The sequence below is a fragment of the Tiliqua scincoides genome, chromosome 7 (assembly GCF_035046505.1).
Source record: "Tiliqua scincoides isolate rTilSci1 chromosome 7, rTilSci1.hap2, whole genome shotgun sequence".
Classification (NCBI taxonomy): domain Eukaryota; kingdom Metazoa; phylum Chordata; class Lepidosauria; order Squamata; family Scincidae; genus Tiliqua; species Tiliqua scincoides.
The window spans coordinates 58010349-58030038 of record NC_089827.1 but is presented as its reverse complement, the minus strand read 5'-3'; the positions used below and the strand labels follow the sequence as shown (position 1 = coordinate 58030038).

Genomic DNA, 19690 nt, shown 5'->3' with positions numbered 1-19690 from the left:
AATCATCCAGTTGGTAGTTCTGTGAACACACTTGTATTCTCTCTCCTGAATGTATGAAGTCATAGTTAGGGTTGCTTCTTGAGTCCTGGCTGACTCAATAATGTCTGATAAGGAACTAAGATGGAGTTAGAGACTAGGCACGTTTTGGAAAGTGAGATCATTGGCCACAGTATCCTCAGATGATGTAATGACTTTCCAGTGGAGTCCTGTGTGAAATACAAGACATCATCTTTGTATGACTATGGTTCCATCTGGTCCTGCAGTAAGGCTTTTGCTAACTTGCTGACATGCCCAGTGTGTTGAGCAGTAGTTTCCCACTTGCTTTCATGAGTGACATCCCATCGTATAGGAAGGGTATAATTGGGGAAAATGGTTCACAAAGGATTCTTGTGCAAGTAGATTAGAGTTGTTTAGGATATCAGAGGGCAGAGTTTGCACAAAGATGCAAGACCTGGCAGCTATCCAAGTCAGGAAGAATTCCAACTGCCTTCCATCTGGATTTCTATTCCATGCCCATCTCAACAGTTTGCTTTTCTCGCCACAGCAGTATGAATCACTTTCTTGCTTGTGTGCCTTAAGCAGACAGGCAGTCAGGGGATCGTTATTAATACTAGCATTTATCTTCTAATACTGCAATTCTTTGCGCAGTTAGTTGGAGTGAACCCCATTGAACTACTTTGTTTTTCCACATTTACATACTGTTCACCATGTATATGGTGAATATGGCTCTTCCCTCACTTTTAATCCTCTCACCAATCCTTTGAGGTAGCTTTGGTTGACGGATGGTGACTGACCCAGAATCACTCGGTAAACTTCATGACTGATTGGAGACTTCAACCAGGTCTTCCTGGTCCAAAACCAACATTGTAGCCATTACATTGACTTTTTGAGTGGTCCTTCTGAGTAAGTGAGCATTGAATTGTGCTGTTTGTGTCTGAGGGTGCAGATTTCCTGTATATGCTATATAGCTAATTGTACTTTAATCTGCTTCGGCTGATGAAGTCGGTGTTTCTGCACTGATGGATATATATTCTAGATATACATCTGCCTTGGATGTGTTAGTTGGCTATCTGACCTCACAAATGACAACTGTATGTAGAAAAAGAATCATCTACCAGTTATACTCTCTGTCTAGTAGGAGACTGATATTTGAGGTGAGGCATTTTCCTGCAGCAGTTTTCTGGAATCTGCCTCTTACCTTGCCCATCTGCTGCTGCCATGTTGGCATTTCCCTCTGTAGCTCCTCTGAAAGTATCATACAGTGTTTTTAAAAACTATTGAATGCATGGTGAACATCACTGAACATCAGTTCAATGAAAGTCTTGAACAACTGATCTATGAGGTGTTACGTAATCAGTGATAATTATGTGCATTCATATCTGCAGTTTGCTATCTAGTGTATAAAGCAGAAAGCTCCTTAGAATATACATTGCATATACACAGCTGTATTGTACTGTACAAGTAAGCTGCGTGAAGGTTTGTTCAGCAGATGGGGGAACAATGTAGAGCAGTGGTCTTCAAGCTTTTCTCATGCCACGACCCCAATATAAAGTATGAGACTGGGGACCCTACTGTCAATCCTGTCCCCCTCCCAGGACACTATCTAGCTACCCTTCCCCTCTTGCCACCCGCTCCCTGCCCCCATTAATGCCATCCCAGCACTGTTTGCTGTAGCCAAATATTCTTAATAGAGAGAGCAGAAAAAGTTACCATGAAGCCTGGCACTAGTGAAAGCTATTTTAGCACAATTACTAAGAACCTGAGCAGGCCTGGGTCACTTTCTCCTGGTACCTGAAGGGTACACCAGATGCCTCCCCCTTTACCTGGTAGTGCTCTGGGCCAGTCGTCTTTTTTCATTCCCCTATTTTGCCACGACCCCACAACTGAGAGTTTGCGACCTCATTGGGGTCCTAACCCCAAGGTTGAAGAACACTACTATAGAGTTCTGGGATTACTGTGGAAGCACACTCTTCAGACCAGTGGCTGGGTGAGGTCTTTCCTGCAGTTGCCACAACATGCAGATGTTGTGGTGGAGCTGGAGTAGGAGCTGGAGTGTGGAGTGTATACCTGTTGCCTGAATAATTTTTTTTTTTGTAGACAGTTGAATATTTTCAAAACATTGAACCACATATTTAATGTGCAAGTGCTTTATAGTCTTTGGCTTGTTCTCCAGCAGCAATTGTGGGAGATAGATATTTTATTATTTCCATTTATGGATAAGGCAGATGGATAATTACTTGCACAGTGAATCTGTAGTTAAGGTGAGACGTTGCCAAACCTAAACCCAAATCTGTTTACTTGATGCAGAGACTTGAATAAGATATAACAGGAAACCATAGTTTCCCACCATGTGAATGAACTCTTGAGAGCTGCAGGCTTTACACTTCTTCCCCTCCCCTCTTCTTTTCTGTGTGAAAGGAAGAATATCAAAAGTGCATGTTTCCTGTTTTAGACCAACTCCAGTTCTGGACGTTATCTAAGAGAACTGGTTAGTTATAACTATAGTTTAACAATTCAAGATTAAATTCTGGTTCCAGATCCTAGTTTGTTCATAAACCAGAGCTAAAGCTACCCATAGTGCCTGATGTTATATGAAGATGTGGTTTGTTTAAAATAAAAAGCTTCTGCTTTTGATACCTTCCTTTGAATCATGGAGGAAGATAGATGAGAGGAGAGTGCATAAGACTGCAGATGTCTGGAGTTCATTAAGATACCAGGTAATCATTTGTTTCTCATTTTTTCTGAAGTAAGCTAGTGTTTCTCAAAGGAATTACTGTTTAGCTACGGTGCTATGTATGGTCAGCCATGTCAGTGGTTTCACCAAATCAGGTTCTCTGGTTTAGAATTGTTAATTTCACATTTTTCACGTAACTGAATACCTATGATGAATTTGGCGTTTGCGTGGAAGTTCTTTTTTACTTTGGACTATTTGGGGAAATTTGTTCAGTAAATTTGAGAACTTGAAACTACTTATTGCAGTCCTTTCGGATTGTCTGTGAAAATAGCTTAGGCATTCTTACCTGTAGCCAAAGCAGAAATCATTTGTTTAATATATGCACAAGTGTTTTTTACATCCCTTCCAGTGTCCTTCTTTGTGTTTTACCTGTTGGCTTTTCTGGTTTAGGAGCCACATGAATCCATATATTGTTTTGATGGATAAAAGAGTAGAAGAATTGAAACCTCTTGCTGAGCCAGTCTACCCTACTGCAAGAATACTGAAGGACATGTTAAGTAGCAGTGGAGCGGGTGTATTCTCAGCCCTAGCACTATGAATCATCAGCTTTTAGGTACACTGTGAGACTTTGACACCTACAGAAATCCTGCATCTTGATAGAGTAGTTTAATGTACAATCTTTGATTAAAATAAAAAGGGGGGGGGAATGGAACATGAGGAGGTGGTGGAAAGTTGCATGCACATACCATGTTAGCAGCGAGCTCAGTAATAACAACATACTATAAGTGGATAAGACCACTGTAGCCCAGTTCTCTGTCTTCAGTAGCTTCCAAATGTGTACAGAAAAGTCTTAAGCCGTTTCTGTCCAATGTTGCATATATGCGACAGTGATCAAATGTGTACACCTGTGGGCTGAGCAGAAGTGGGTTAAGCAAGGAATGATAGTAATAACTTTCTTGTCCCCAGCTTCAGTGGTTGATAGACAAATCATTAATGGATTTCAGTACACCCTTTAAAAAGCCATCTTTGCTAGTGGCTATCATAACATATAACAAAGAATTCCTTAAGTGTACTGTATAAGGGACTATAGCAGGGGTGCCCAAACCCCAGCCCTAGGGCCACTTGCAGCCCTCAAGGACTCCCTATCTGGCCCACGGGGAGCCCCTAATCTCCAATGAGCTTCTGGCCCTCTAGAGACTTGCTGGAGCCTGCACTGGCCTGACGCAACTGCTCTCAGTGTGACAGCCAACTGTTTGACCTCCTACGTGAGCTGTGGGACGAGGGCTCCCTCCACTGCTTGCTGTTTCATGTCTGTGATGCAGCAGCAAAGGAAAGGTTGGCCTTGCTTTGTGGAAGGCCTTGTATATGCATTAAGCTATTGCAAGACCTTCATTCATTCATTCATTCATTCATTCATTCATTCAAGTTCCATCTCTAATATATTCATTTATGTAAATTTATTCAAATTTGAAATATAAATGAATTCTTTCTTTTCCTGGCCCCCGGCACAATGTCAGAGAGATGATGTGGTCCTCCTGCCAAAAAGTTTGGACTCCCCTGGACTATAGTAAAAACTGTGGTATTATCTAACTTTTGCTTAGGCAGCAAACTGTTAACTGGAAGTATCTGGCCAGCCACTGCTTCAGGCATGCAGAGATGCTTGTATTCTGAAATTCATGTAGTGTGTACAGAAATACTTGATAGTACACATTCTAAATTGTTACCTTTTGCTTGCTCCTCAACCATTGGAAAAAAACCAGCCCTGATGAATGTTTCTTAAACTTTTGCATTGGGCAAAGTTAAGTCACTTTTCTGGATGGTATCTAGGAATGACTTCATCCTTGTTTTGAACTGCAGTTGTGTTTTGGAATGAAAAAGGCAAAAGCTTTTAGTATTTGAATCAGATTGTAGTAAGTCTTGGAAAAGGAGAATTGTTATTACTTTTAATACTGTATATAATAATTTGAATTTTTCAGAAACAATTTTATAAGTACTTTATGGAAAAAGTACTTATCAGTAGTAAACCATCAATAGTTTGTGCCTGAGATATAAGAAAATTGCATCTTGCTCAAACAAATTTGCATTGTGTGGAAACTTAACCTTCGAGTGACAGAAGGGATAGCCGCTACACAGCCTTAAAAATAAAGATTGCTGAGACGTTATGTCCCTTTTGGTGGTTTCAAAATACCATGTAATTAAGAGGAAAAACAGACTTTAATGTCATGAAATGGTGTTTATGTTCTTGCATCCCTGAGTCTCAGCAGGAGTATAACAGCCTCAAGGAGAGAGACTGAAATTCCCACTAATAGAGAATTTATGAATTGGTTCTATTGGGGTTTTTCTTGTCCCTTGAATGTGGTGCAAAAGCTTTGGCTTGAATCTTTTGTTTGCATTGATCACAACTGTAATTTGAATGCCTGTATCGTTGCCTCCCATCCCAGTAACTTCCCCTTTTCTTTGAGTCAAACTGGTGAATGAGTGATTTGGGTCAGACTGGTGAAAGCCTGGTGAGTGCAGTTTTTTTCAACCTTTTTCGTCTCATGGCACACTGACAAGATACTAAAATTGTCAAGGCACGCCATCAGTTTTTTGACAGTTGACAAGGCACACAATGCTGCTTTTGGGGGGCTCACATCCCCAATGGCCCTATTAATAAATAACTCTCTCCCAAACTCCCACAGCAAAGCTGCAGACCATTTGTGGCAGCTATGGCACAGTGGTTGAAAATGGCTGACCTAGTGTTTCTTTTTCAAAGTAACTTGCTAGGCGCTCACGTGAAATGGTTGGGACCATGACAAATGGATGGGTTCTTTAGCACTGTGGCTTCAAACTAAACTGTGCCCTCTCGCCATTTTAATGAGGAGAAAATTCATTGATTTTCAGTTGACATTTGTATCTAATTTAAAATAGTGCAGAAAGATATGATCGGGTTCAGAACTGCAATGGGAGTAAAGTGCTAAAGGATTCCCAATCCCCTTGCATTACATCCCATTTTGTGGCTCCTGCAGTGCACTGGTTTGCAAAAGAAGAAGAAAAAAACACCCAGATTGTTATGCATTTTGTGTAGCGTCTAGTTAGACCCTGAAATTTGCTGCTTTACTGATCTAGCCAAGCATGGAGCCATAGAAATTCCACCTTTCATCAGGTTTAATAACCTTTTCAGAACAAACAGATGTGTTCTTTGGAGTGTTGTACTTAAAGCAGAGTAACTCTCTTGCTATGCCAGGCCTGCTGCCTTTGCCACATATTCATTAGTGGAAAAGAGAATGGAAAAAAGACTAGTGAACTGTGGATTTGTCACATGATGTCTGTAGTTATTTACTGAAAACACAGTGCATTTGTCTATTTGTAACTAGTTTTAATGTATTTACAGTAGTGATAGGGATTGCTAATGATGCTATATGTCTCTGACACATTGGAAAGGCCATTTTGACCATGTGCTTTTTTCAGAAATATGCAAGGATATATGATGACAAATAGAATGTAAAAATGATATTAGATGGTGAGGTTAAAAGCTGATGGCTGGAATTGACTGAGAAGTTGAGGCAAGAATAAGTGGAGGGAAAAGAGATTTCTTGATAATTTTAGATTCGATAGAAAATTTGCAATCATAGTGAGTGGAATTCTGGAGCTGTCACTTGAAAAATTGTATGTTATAGATAATATTATGAAGTAGTTCATAATTTTAAATATGATTTTAGTAGTTGACTCTTTACGATAGAATTGGAAATGACTTTATTTGAAGGTGACAAAGTCCAACTTCTTTGCTATCCTCTTTCCAACAGGCTGGCCCACTTGATGCATATTATAGTGCAGGGGTATCAGACATAGGACGCTCCTTATTGGGCCCATGATAATTGAACTTGTGGTATTTGAGCAGAGAAGTGACTTCTCAGCAACACCCAGTTTAATAGGAGCTGAAAGACATTACCGCCAAAGTGATTTTCTTTGTCTAATCTCTCTCATACTGGCCTTTCCCAGGCAAGGTGATAGAAGTGATGCTTCTAAGTAAGTCAGTAACTTAGGGCCAGCATGTGGTGACTGAGAGAGGTAGCATTGGAAGGGTGAGTGCTGCTTGAGAGAGGATTGTAGCATGTGGGTATTGTGGTCATTATAGTTAAGGACTACCCATTTTAAGATAACAGTAGTTATATACTGCTCAGGTTGTTAATTGCTCTGCATGATAGGGAAAAAAAAATTAGAGGGAACACTGCTTGGCAGAGGTAGCATTGCTGACGGGGCACCCCATGTGATAATTAGGCTCTCCCATATCTTGGAAATATGATCAAGATTTGCATATTTTCTTTTCTGTCATTTGCAGTCAATGAGTTCCTACGTGAGAACGAAGTGCTTGTTTCTGGTCATCACCTGCTTAGTGATGAAACTTCATGTGTAATGATGTCACTTCTGGCCCTCAGCAGGCACCATGGATGTTAACTTCAGCCTGCTGTATGAAACGAGTTTGACACCCCTGTTATAGTGTCTCAAGTTGGGTGCCCTCTGCAAAGAGACTTGTGATGCAACAAGTAAGTGTAGTATAAAAAATGAGATAGTTCATTTGGTTCCTGTTACCTCTCCATCTCTTTTGAAATCTGATTCATGGAAATGGATAGATGTAGAGCAGTGGTTCTCTCACATTTAGCATCGGGATCCACTTTTTAGAATGAGAATCTGTCATGACCCACTGGAAGTGATGTCATGACCAGAAGTGACGTCATCAAGGAGGAAAATTTGTAACAATCCTAGGCTGCAATCCTACCCACACTTACCCAGGAGTAAGTCACATTGACTATCATTGTTAAAAGCATATACGTAGAAGCCTGTTCAAAGTACAGGTCTGTAACATTTCCCCAAATGCAGTCACATCCCATGGGAGCATCGAGTCTGTTATATTAAAAATAAAATATTGAAATGAATGGGGACCCACCTGAAATGGGCTTGCAACCCACCTAGTGGGTCCTGACCCACAGTTTGAGAAACACTGATGTAGGATTTTTTTTTAGGCAACACACACCACGTTTGGTATTTTGAAGACTTAAAATAAAGGTTTCCGATATGTGGTGTCTTAACAGATCTGTTGCAGGACTACATGTTCTACATTTAGCTTTTGTTTAGCAGCAGGAAAACAATTTCTTCACAGAATTAAAATTAAGGTATAGTATGCCTTTGGAAAAGTTATGGTTATTTTTGTTTCTGGTTGAGATAAAATTATTGTTTCTATCTGGAAACTTAATCAACTTTACATATTCTCTAACTCGATGGTTCTCGCACATTTAGCACTGGGACCCACTTTTTAGAATGAGAATCTGTCAGAACCTACTGGAAGTGATGTCATGACCAGAAGTGATATCATCAAGCAGGAACATTTTTAACAATCCTAGGCTGCAATCCTACCCACACTTAACCAAGAGGAAGTCCCATTGACTATCATTGTTAAAAGAATATACATAGTAACTTATTAAAAGTACAGGTCCCCAAATGCAGTCACATACCATGGTAGCATCAAGTCTACTATATTAAAAATAAAATATTGAAATGAATGGGGACCCACCTGAAATGGGCTTGCGACCCACCTAGTGGGTCCCAACCCATGGTTTGAGAAATACTGCTCTAACCCTTCTGTATCCGAAGCTTGCATATAACTAAAGCTGTATATTACTTTAAATATAAAGCAGCATATTTACTTTCTTGCCTTTTTCTGGTTATTGTTGCTTGGATTTCTGAATTGATTTTTGCATAGTGTCCCCAATTTTGCATTTGGGCTAAGACTAGTGTGAGATCTAGAAACTGAACATTTAACTAGTATTTCAGGTGATACCGTTCAGCAAGAAAGGAAGTAAAAAGTAGAGTTGGGGGAGCTAAATAAGGGCTGGAAGAGAGTTATTCCCCAAGAAGACACATGCTGTCCAGAAATTGATGATCAAATTTGTAAAATGATAATTTCAGCCTTTTAACAAAGTTCACAAGGTTTACTTGGGCTTTTAAAATTATGCAGTAGGTGAGGCATGTTATGAATATCTTAGTTGATGGGGGGGGGAGAAAGGAATAAAACCTCAGTTTTTGCGTTCAGGTTAGAGACTCTTAATGCCAGTTGGAGAATTTTCATGTTGCTCAGCTACGCCTAAGCTCTTAGTCACTACTAGCAAAGGCAGATAACCCGTTGTGATTGTTGGAATAGCAACAGTTTGGCCTGGACATGTAAACAGTGATGTATAAACATTTCCACTGAATTGAGAAGTTTATTAGCTAGACAAGACTTCTGCATCTCTTAGAGGTGACGTTATGTTCTCAAGAAACCCAAAACTTGTGAACTCTTCTTTTGTAGTAGTTGTACTGTAAAGAGAGATTGGGAAAAACTGTTTTTGGGGTGCCACCATCGGATTTGTCAGCTAAATCTTACCTCCATCATTCATCAACCTTGTTTTATCTGAAAGTTGGATGATTGAAAGGACTGCTTTGAATCATGTAGGATTTATGCTGTCCAGTCCAACAAACCGTTTGGATCATGAACGAGAGAAAAACAACAAGCCTGTGTACTCTTTCTTCTCCTTTATGTTCCTGACTGAGTGCAAAGCTTCCTTGTTTAAACCATAGTTTCCTATAGCAACTGAACTGAGGACTAGGAAACTGTGCATCAAATGGTCCCTAAAAACCAGACTATCCAAAGGAGTATGCAGACACACTTGATCTTGATTGCCTGAATGGAGACATATGTTTCAACTACATATGTTTCTAATACAGTAGCCCCATGTCTGAAGTTGATGATTCTCATCCCGCTCTACCTACAGAAATACCTGAGAGTACCTGAGACAGCAACGCAACAAGCAGAAGGAAAAAAGGAGAGGAGAGGAAGCAGTCCAGAAGACAAAGTGTTTTTACTCCTTTAGTGTTCTTTCTGTCTGCTTCCTCTTGCTGTCCAGTTCCTGTACAAGCAAACAGCTTGATGTTGGTGGTCAGCTAGATGAAAGTGTTGCACCAGTGTGTGGTGGCTGTGAAGAAGGCCAATTCCATGTTTGGGATAATTTAAAAGGGGGTTGAGAATAAAATGGCCAATATTATAATGCCAACATACAAATTGGTAGTAAGGCCACATATGGAGTACAGGCATGCCCCCCTATCCATGGGGGTTCCATTCTGGAACCCCCTGCAATTACATGGAACTGCAGATATGGGCAAATGCCCCCCCATCTACTTGAGTCGAGGGGAGGTCCTCTCCCCTTGCCTCTGGAGGGTCCTCTAAGCCTAGCAGAGGCTGTGGACAGATGTCCATGGCTTCTGCCAGGCTCAGACTGAGTGCTAGAGCTGAAAAGGTCACTTCCGGTTTTACAGAGAAACTGGAAGTGATGTTTTCAGGTCTAGGTCTCTGTCTGAGCCTGGCAGATGCGACAGACATCCGTGACCTCTGCTGGTCTCAGAGGACTCTCCTAAGGTGACGTGTGGGGAGGGGACATGGACCTGATTGTAGATAGGAGTTATGTGGATATGGGGCCCCCCATGTTTCCTGTAGTTTTGGTTGCCAGATTTCAAAAATTATATACAAGTTGTGCCTGCTTATCCGTGGATTTGTTACCTGAGGTTTTGACTATCTGTGGGTTAGAGGACCCATGGTGCAGAGGAACATAGAGACCTCTGTGGACCTCAGAACACCTCCAGTTTGCAACTGGAGAACATTTCTCATTGCATCCGGAGGTCCTGTGGACCAGATCAGTGGATTTGTTTATCTGTGGGTTTTGGTATCTTGGGGGGTGGGATGTGTGCAGTCTGTGAACAGATCACCTGCAGATACCAAGGTCCATCTGTAGCGGCACTGGAAAAGGTGCAGAAGAGAGTGACTAAAATGTTTAGTAGGCTGGGGCACCTCCCTTGCAAGAAAAGGCTACAGAATTTGGGGCTTATAAGTCTAGAAAAAGGCATCTGAAGGGGGATATGATTGATATGTATAAAGTAGTTGCATGGGATGGATAAAGTAGATCAGTGGTTCCCAAGCTTTTAGAGGCTCTAAAGATTGTTGCCTGATTTATAAATGCCAAGAGGTGTGGCTATAATGGTGACTGGGCAGCAGTGCTCTCCCCAAGTATGGGTTTGTTTATGACGCTTGTAACCTAACCTGTCCTTTCAGTTTTGCGACCCAGCAAAAATTCAGTCATGGCACACTAGTAGGTCCTGTAACCACTGTAATAGAGGGATGTTCTTTTCCCTCTCACACAACATCAGAACTAGGGGGCATCCATTAAAATTGATTGTCAGAAGAGTTAGAACCAACAAGAGAATATTTCTTTACCCATTATGTAACTAATCTGTGAAACTACTTGTCACAGGATGTGGTAATGGCACCTGGCCTAGGTGCCTTTAAAAGGAGATTGGACAAATATATGGAGGAAAATTCCACCAGGAGGTAAATTCAACCTCCTGGTTGAATTCCAAGGGATAAATGCAACCTCCTGGTTCTAAAAGTAGGCTATATCTGAATGTCGGATGCAAGGGAGTTGCAACAGGATGTGGGTGTCTTAAGTACTCTCTGAAGCATTCAGTGGGCCACTGTGAGACATAGGAAGCTGGACTACAAGGGCCTTTGGTCTTGTCCATTGGGGCTTCTCTTATGTAATGCTAACAGGAAGTGGGCTAGAGGACAAAGAGATGAGCTATGAGTATGTTGTGGATATGCGGGGGGAGTGGCATTTTTTGTACAGTGAGTCCTCATCTGTGGGCTTGGCATCCATGGATTTGTGCTTTCACGGATGCTGAGCCCTGACCCAGGGGGCCTCCTGGATGTGAATGGAATCCACTCCTGCTTCTTGGCTGGCTGGGAAAGAGTGCGTGCGCACAGATTGCACAAGCATGGTCTCAAACAATTGAAGCCTGTGAGATCGCATTCTTGGTAAAGTGAGTTGAAGATAGGGAGCCCTGTGTTTTCAGTAGCTTAATTTAGGTATTGTTTCAGTCTTGGAATTGCTTGGGGTGACACTAAAATACTTAATTCCAGTAATGAGAAATTGCGGGAGTGAGGCAGAAGCTTTGATATTGGTAGAGAAAACCAATGTGGCTTGTGTTTTGTGGAAGAGACTTGAATTTGTATGTTTTCTTTTTCTCTTGCAGTGATCAGAGCTCCTGGCATGGAATTCAGCTGGATTGGTTTGTTGGAACTGTAAGGTGTGTGAAAGTTTTTCCTTCTGTCTTCCAACCTTGCTTCTTGGTTTTACAACTTGACATGTTTTAGTTTGTGTTTTACCCAGACCTTGTTGGTGGTGCCTGTTCTTTTGGTGCTGCTTTACAAATGTGTGGCAGAAGCTATGTAACTGTAATAGTATCTTAAAACCAAAGCCGCCTTTTATAAAGCATAGAATCTGGGAGAAGTTTCAGAACCCATTATTATCACTCTGACCTTTTTGTGGTTGTGAAGTTTTGAAGATGTACTTGCAGTACCTAGCAAAATTTTGATGGTTGGACTGCGCATGACATTCAAAGGCCCCATTTTCTTATTGTCCATCTACTTATTGTCCATCTTAACATTCATGTCAATCCTTAGAAAGCTACAGTAGACATATGACTGGCTATAACTTCCTGGTACATACCCACTGCATGTTTGGAGATAGATTTTCCCCTTCACATTTTCCAGGTAAAAGAAATATTGATAACTCATCAGTATTGTATGCAGCGAACTTCTGGCTCATAAAGGTAGCAAAGCAGCAGGTTTCTCAGTGGGTAGACATGTGAGGGAGTGTGAGGTTAGTGGAAATTGTTTTGGGGAAGATGAGGTTGATCTGTGCATTCTGGAATTGCAAATTGGCCCTTATCTCCCATTCAGTAGTGAGTGGTCATTATTCTCAGCAACTTCAGTTTTTCTGCAGAACAGATCAACACTACTGCACATGATTCTGGAAAATGAAGTATCCTTGATATGATGCAGTTCATGCCTCTTGTACAAGATTTGAAAGCTCTAACTTCGGTTGGTCTTTCTGCAGTATTGGATGGGCCTCTGCTGCTTCCTGCAGATCTTGCTCTGGGAGCCTTCTTATGTGTTTCAGACAAACTTCCTTTGTTCTGGTGTTGCACATACTTGATGTTTGGTGAATTCAAATTATTCTTTATAATGTGAAATTTTAATGTTACAAACGTGCTGTTATTTGATTCAGGTTTTTTTTTGGTTTTACTGATTTTTCTTTAAGAAACTTTAAGAAACAAAAACACAGTCTTTGGGGGACTCAGCATAGCTTATAATGTAAATCTTAATGTTTCATAAAAAACATTATTAATAAAGCAATTTCTTGAAAAGTACCAAGAATAGATTTGCTGAAATTTGAATGCTGCATGAAATGAAGCTTTTGGAGAAATTGATCTAAGAAACAGGAAATGAGGGCTGATTGGTCCAGAGTACACTTCTTCTATTGGTTAGAATCACTGTCAGTCACATTGGGACAAAAAAAGATCACAATAAGAAATTGGTGTTAAAGAAAGTCATGTTGTGAAACATACAGCTCTACAAAAATACAATAAAATAATTGTAACCATTACAACAAAATGATGTATAAACAAATGAATCATACTTGAGAAAAGCTTGTGTAAAGATCTAGGTTTTCAAACTCAAGTGTAAAACTAGTAAAGAGGGATATAGTGGCACAGTAACAGGTAGGAAATTCCACACTTTAGTGGCCGCCATTGAGAGGATCTCTTGTACTAGTGCTAAGTGAACATCAGCAGAGTGTGGGGTGCATGCAAGAACATTCATTCCTGAGCTTAATGGATGGGAGGATTAATATGGAGAAGAGCAGTCCCTCAGGTGTCTTGGCCCTAAGCAATGATTTTGTCTCTGGGCAACTGAGATTGCTCAGAGAGTAAGCTTTTAATTGAATTAATTAATTGAATTGAATTAATTGAATTGAAAGTGTGTCAAAGCTTCTAACAACATTGAAGATGTTGCTACTGAGTCGGTTGCTCTTTGCATTTAACAATACAGAATTTGCATGTTAAGATTTTCCCTATTCTGCAGAACAATATGCACAAAGTAGAGGAACTTCCTCTCTTTTTCTAGTAGTTGAATACATTCCTTGGCTTCATGGACAGGAGTGTATTTCCTTAAAGTGTTAAATGAGTTCCTATCATTTTTCTAACACCATATTCACTGTTTGAATATTGAAATGCCAGCTTGTCTGGGATGATCTGGCGAATAGCCTTTCACTTTAGTCTCTCTTGCTGAATCTGCAAAGAATATTTGGAAGGTAGGTGATCACTCTTTGATTTGGGATGCAACTTGATTTTTTAAAATTCAGTTAGTGAGCATAACAGTGTACATAGTAGTTTGGATGCATATCCCAGATCTGAACAACTCTCTGCTGTCCATGCGGCACACTTTCTCAGTTGGGACAAGTTCCTGCTTGCTAGTCTCCTCTCAGAAAACTTCATCCAGAAGGAAGTGTAAAACCTTGCTAACTATGTCAGCATGAAAATTCATCCACTATGTATCCATAAAAGATTCCACTGTTGAGCCTTTATCAATTCAGCAGAAAATCATTAGTTTGACAATTTAGTGATACTTCTGTGGTGACATCAGCTTCATTGGCTACGAATTTAGTGTTTTCAAATTCTTAAGGCCCAATCATGAGAGGTGCTGGTGCTGGTGTAGCGACAGTGCAGAAGCCTGCCCACTGATGGATGTACCACAAGTGCCAGCACAATGTCAGAACGCCATGCTGATGTTGCTTGAATGCTTGTGCAAATCTACTAGTGGAGAGGACATAGTGGGGAGATTAGGGTGTGATGTGGTATGGCTGAGGAGGAATTGATGTGCACTGTATCCCAACAGCTCTTCAGGGAAGACATATCTGTGAAATCAGAAAAATCCTATGCCAACTACTGAGCTGGTGTAGGTGGGACAGGAGCAATGGCAAAGAGAAATGGTAGCAAAATGCAGGACTTGTACTCGTTTCCACCCCCCCCCCCAAACTGAGCATAGGATACAGACTTTAATTTGGCAGCCGTCCCAGTATGAAAGCCCTTACTAAGGAGACTACAGCACAGATTTCAGATGTGCAACATGGGTGTATACTTCTCTAGCCCCTCAGAGGCACTTTGGTGATGGGAACCATGGTCAAAAGGTACTTGGTGCATCAAGGGAACACTTTTTATAAGTCCCTTAAAAACAGTGAGTATGTATCACAAGTTGGATAATAGCTGTGTCTGATGCTGTTGCTTCCCTGTTACTCTGTATTTCACTTTGATCCTCACAGACAGCTGTGTGTATCCAGAAGGAGGCCTTCAGCCTGCCTGAAATGACTGGTGTGAGCCTAGCTGCTACTCAGCGAGGTTGCTAACCTATTCCTTTCAGTCATGCCTGGGTGGATTTGCAAGTTCCATGGCAGACAGTGAACTAACTAGTGCAGCCAGACCTCAGTGATACCTTCTAGCTCTCTGTCTGTTGGATAAGTTGTTGTGGCAGGAACCCTGCTAGAAGAAGATGGTTGGCAAAGCTACCTGTGTGTTTTTCTTTCAGATGCTGCTCTGTTCCTGATACAGCTCAATAAAACTTTTGGCTGGATCAGCCTTGTCTCTCTTTTTAGCAGATACCTATTCTTGTTGTTCCTTATCTCAGCTAACCTCAAGGTAGAACTTTGGAGTGGGAGAGGAGGCTACTCTGCTCTCAGGGTTTTCAGCCAGTGGGATGCTTATATGGGTAAGATGAAGGGACTGGAACCCTGGTTAGATGGGTCCCTTTCATTTGTCCCTTTGCTGATGATGTCACTGTGACTCCTGTGTGACTGGGGGGGGCGTGCTATGCTATCCTTGTGAGTGTGTGCATTCCTCAGTTGTGCATCTACTATGTTCATCTTCACACTTCTGCAGACCGATCCTGATGAATGATAAGATGCATTATCTTACATTGTTTTTATACATTAAATTCATATTCTGAAAATACTATATGCAGTGAATGCGCTGGCTGATCTAACCTTAACAGACCAATACTAAATTGCCATACCAGCTGAATGAGCAGAATAGACGAGCACTCAGGTAAAGCACTTGGTTTGACAGAACAACAAAAAGATTGTGGTGCTTCTCCCTTCCTCTCCAGTGTGTAACTGAGACAGAAGGACTCTTATTCAAGCAGAAAGGAATTGCTGCATGTCCAGAAACACAAACAGAAGCAGCACCGCAATTAGCCTAGGTTAGCCCAGGCATCAGTATGCTAGCTCAGTGGTTCCCAAACTCCTTACTTTGGTGACCCACCTTGACTGCTGTGGGTCCTGGGTCTGCTGCGACCAAGAAGCTGCAAGAAAATATGGTATGTGATCTATGTCCTTGGTTGCGTTGTCCTCCGTTTCCCAAACTGTGTCATAACTCACCACTGGGTCACAACCCAATTTTTGGACCAGGATGCTGCAGTGCAGTCTGAATTGCAGGTGTGACCCAAAAGTGATTTCTGGGTTGAGTGCTATATTGACCTGCAGCTTCCTGGTTACCGTGAGCCTGGGGCCCACCAAAAATTGGGTTGCCACCCACAGTTTGGGAAATGCTGTGCTAGTTCCTTGACCAGTGCAAAGGTGTCTTGTTCCCTTTGGAGTCCCTGATGGGTCAGTGGGTTCTACAAAAATCCATTGTGCATGCCTGTCCTATTTTCCCTCCCTCTGCTCTGGTCTCCTAAGAGTTGTCACTACCAGTGAAGAGCCTTATGTTCCCCATTATTAAGAAAATTTATAAACTGCTTTTCAGTAGGAGCATTTCACGAAGCAGTTTACATAGTAAAATCAGCAAGGGTCTCCCTGTTCCCAGAGGGCTCACAATTAAAAAAATATAGAAGAGACATCAGCAACAGCCACTGGAAAAGGTGACATGCTAGGGTGAAAGGGGACACTTGCTCTCTCCAAATAGGACACCCCTTTGAAGCTGCCTCTTTGCCCAGTTAGCAAGGGTTACCATCACCACTCTTGCCTGTTAGGAGGGAAAAAATATGCCTTTGAGTTATCTTTGTGAGGTACTTGCCTGCTGACTTCTAGCTGGAAAGACCTCGCTTTCATTTGCAGGATTGAAGTTTCCATTCTTAAATTTTGCTTTACCTGGTTGTCGGTAGTCAGATTGGCGCAGTAAGACAATGACTGCCTTTTTCCAGAGAGAGAGTTGTGAATCTTTACAGTAAGCTGTACAGATTCTAGCCTGCGCTCATTAGTTGCAGCTACTTATGAGTAATTGTTTGCTATTGCTTTTTTAATATTTGAAAAACCTCCATTGTTAAGCCATCAGGAATAGTAGTTCTAGGTATGCAAGGGGTTTTGATGTTCTGGTTTTATCTGTAAATCAAGTTTTTTGTAGGTGTTCTCCTCTTTACCTTCTTACCCTTGTTTAACTGAGCCTCACTTTGGCTCAAGGAGGTGGTTATCAGGAACAGAATAGATTTGCACATTCAGTGTTTTTCACTTAATTTTTGTCTTCAACTTTTCTGCAGAAAGATGCGTGTATGCATAAAAGGAAGAATGTTATTTCCAGCAACATTTCTCTAAAGGCTTCTTTTCCAGATATCATGCTGGAGAAGTGTGTTATAGAAATGAATGTGCTTCAGTGCTGTTGTGTTTGCTGCTGAGGAATGATGTGCAGATAGAAATAAATAGTACTTAAATATGTTCAAATCTCAGTAATTTGAAATGAAACTTAAGTGCTCATAGGTTTACAGTCTTCTTTTCAGATAGGGTATCTTTTAGTTTGCTTGCTTGGTCCTGACTTGTTTGCTTCTTATCCTTTTGTTTGCTCAGGGCATCCCTGAAAAGATTTCACTGTAGGCTGCTTACCCCTTCCTGTTGAAGATAATAAGGTGATATCCAGTGTTGGAGGCCCTCTTTCTGTCATGACACACCATCTGTCAATTCCTTATCGCACTTCCCTGTCTACATGTATTGTAAAACTTTTTGGTTTTTCTCTAGGAATGGATAGACAGCATTTGACTCCTTTTTGCAAACAAGCTGCAAGACTAGTATAATACCACTTAAACTGTTGATATGTGTGCTTTTTAGAGCATGGGTATAGAAACAGGTACACATACCACAACATTAGGAGTTAACCAAAGCACCCATGTCTGTGGGCATTCTGTGTGTCTCTTACTCTGTTTCCTTGCTAGGCCAAGGAGAGCGTCAGTGTGGGCAAGTTACTGCATTTCTTCTTTTGCATCCTTTATTGGACTGTGCACCTGAGCATTGCAAAGCATCAGATAAATAAAATCTGTTTTTTTCTCTGCACACTTCAGCAAAACTTGATTGTAGGAATCGGAAGCCATTGTTTTTTCCCCATCGCAAGAGCTGCCTGTCTTGAGTTCTAGTGAGGTACGAACATGACAGGAAGAGAGTACAAACATCTGCTGTCTTTTCAGTATAGTGTCTGTACAGCATTTATGCCAAGAACTATGAACAAAAATCAAGGAGGTCAGCTTAAAAAGTAGAGACCCTGTTTCACTCTGCCTTTTTTGAAGAGGAAAGAAGACAAGACGATGTTACAAAGAAAAACTATTTATATTGTCAGCCCAGTGCTCCCATTAATTACATCTAAAATCTGATGATCAGACATAATGGATTGTATCCAGCAGTGCCTTGCGTAAGGACAAAGGCACTTCTGCTTGCCCAAGACTTTTCCCTCCCCCCCATAATTCTGCACCTCATCCTACACTGCTCCAGCATGCTCCTCTGACACTTAAGCATATTTTGGGTGGTCATGGAGGAGCTGGGAGGTGGGGATGGGCAAGTCTTGTTGCATCAGTTGAAGTCTGCCTGTGCGAGAATAAAATTGTTTGTTTTGCCATAGTTACACTTTGGGAGACTTTAATAATTTATTCTTGGGAGACCTTGTCAGATCTCTTGGCTTTCAGTATCACTTAGAACTGGCTGTGACGGGGGGGGGGGTGTCTTTCTCCCGAAGAACATTTTACCCTCCAGTTCTGATCCCTTATTGAAAGCAGATATCAAAGTGTAACCTGGCTGAATACATCTTCATCCACTCCCTCTATTGTCTTCTCTGTAGTGATTTTTAGATTGTAAACACTTCTGAATGGAGACACGTTCCTGTTGTCTTGCTTGTTCCATGCACATTCATATAAATAAATTATATACTTGTGTCCATTTTCATCTTTGTTTTGTATGTAGTTGGCCTCCAATTGTGGTGCAATAAATCTTGTGGAGCTCCTCTGGGAGATAAGAACATAAGAACAGCCCCACTGGATCAGGCCATAGGCCCATCTAGTCCACCTTCCTGTATCTCACAGCGGCCCACCAAATGCCCCAGGGAGCACACCAGATAACAAGAGACCTCATCCTGGTGCCCTCCCCTACATCTGGCATTCTGACTTAACCGATTCCTAAAATCAGGAGTTTGCGCATACACATCATGGCTTGTACCCCATAATGGATTTTTCCTCCAGAAATTCGTCCAATCCCCTTTTAAAGGCGTCTAGGCTAGATGCCAGCACCACATCCTGTGGCAAGGAGTTCCACAGACCGACCACACGCTGAGTAAAGAAATATTTTCTTTTGTTTGTCCTAACCCACCCAACACTCAATTTTAGTGGATGTCCCCTGGTTCTGGTATTATGTGAGAGTGTAAAGAGCATCTCCCTATCCACTCTGTCCATCCCCTGCATAATTTTGTATGTCTCAATCATGTCCCCCCTCAAGCGTCTCTTTTCTAGGCTGAAGAGGCCCAAACGCCGTAGCCTTTCCTCATAAGGAAGGTGCCCCAGCCCCGTAATCATCTTAGTCGCTCTCTTTTGCACCTTTTCCATTTCCACTATGTCTTTTTTGAGATGCAGCGACCAGAACTGGACACAATACTCCAGGTGTGGCCTTACCATAGATTTGTATAACGGCATTATAATACTAGCCATTTTGTTCTCAATACCCTTCCTAATGATCCCAAGCATAGAATTGGCCTTCTTCACTGCCGCCGCACATTGGGTCGACACTTTCATCGACCTGTCCACCACCACCCCAAGATCTCTCCTGATCTGTCACAGACAGCTCAGAACCCATCAGCCTATATCTAAAGTTTTGA

The 19690-nt window shown here is 41.5% G+C and overlaps 1 long non-coding RNA gene across 1 annotated transcript in view; it reads left to right on the top strand.

Annotated features, from left to right (window-relative positions):
* Positions 1-19690, top strand: part of LOC136657643 (uncharacterized) — a 30574-nt gene that overhangs the window by 2218 nt on the left and 8666 nt on the right. Inside the window, exon 2 of the long non-coding RNA XR_010794763.1 lies at positions 11771-11824. This is a non-coding gene — a long non-coding RNA (uncharacterized lncRNA). The remainder of the gene's footprint in view (positions 1-11770; positions 11825-19690) is intronic.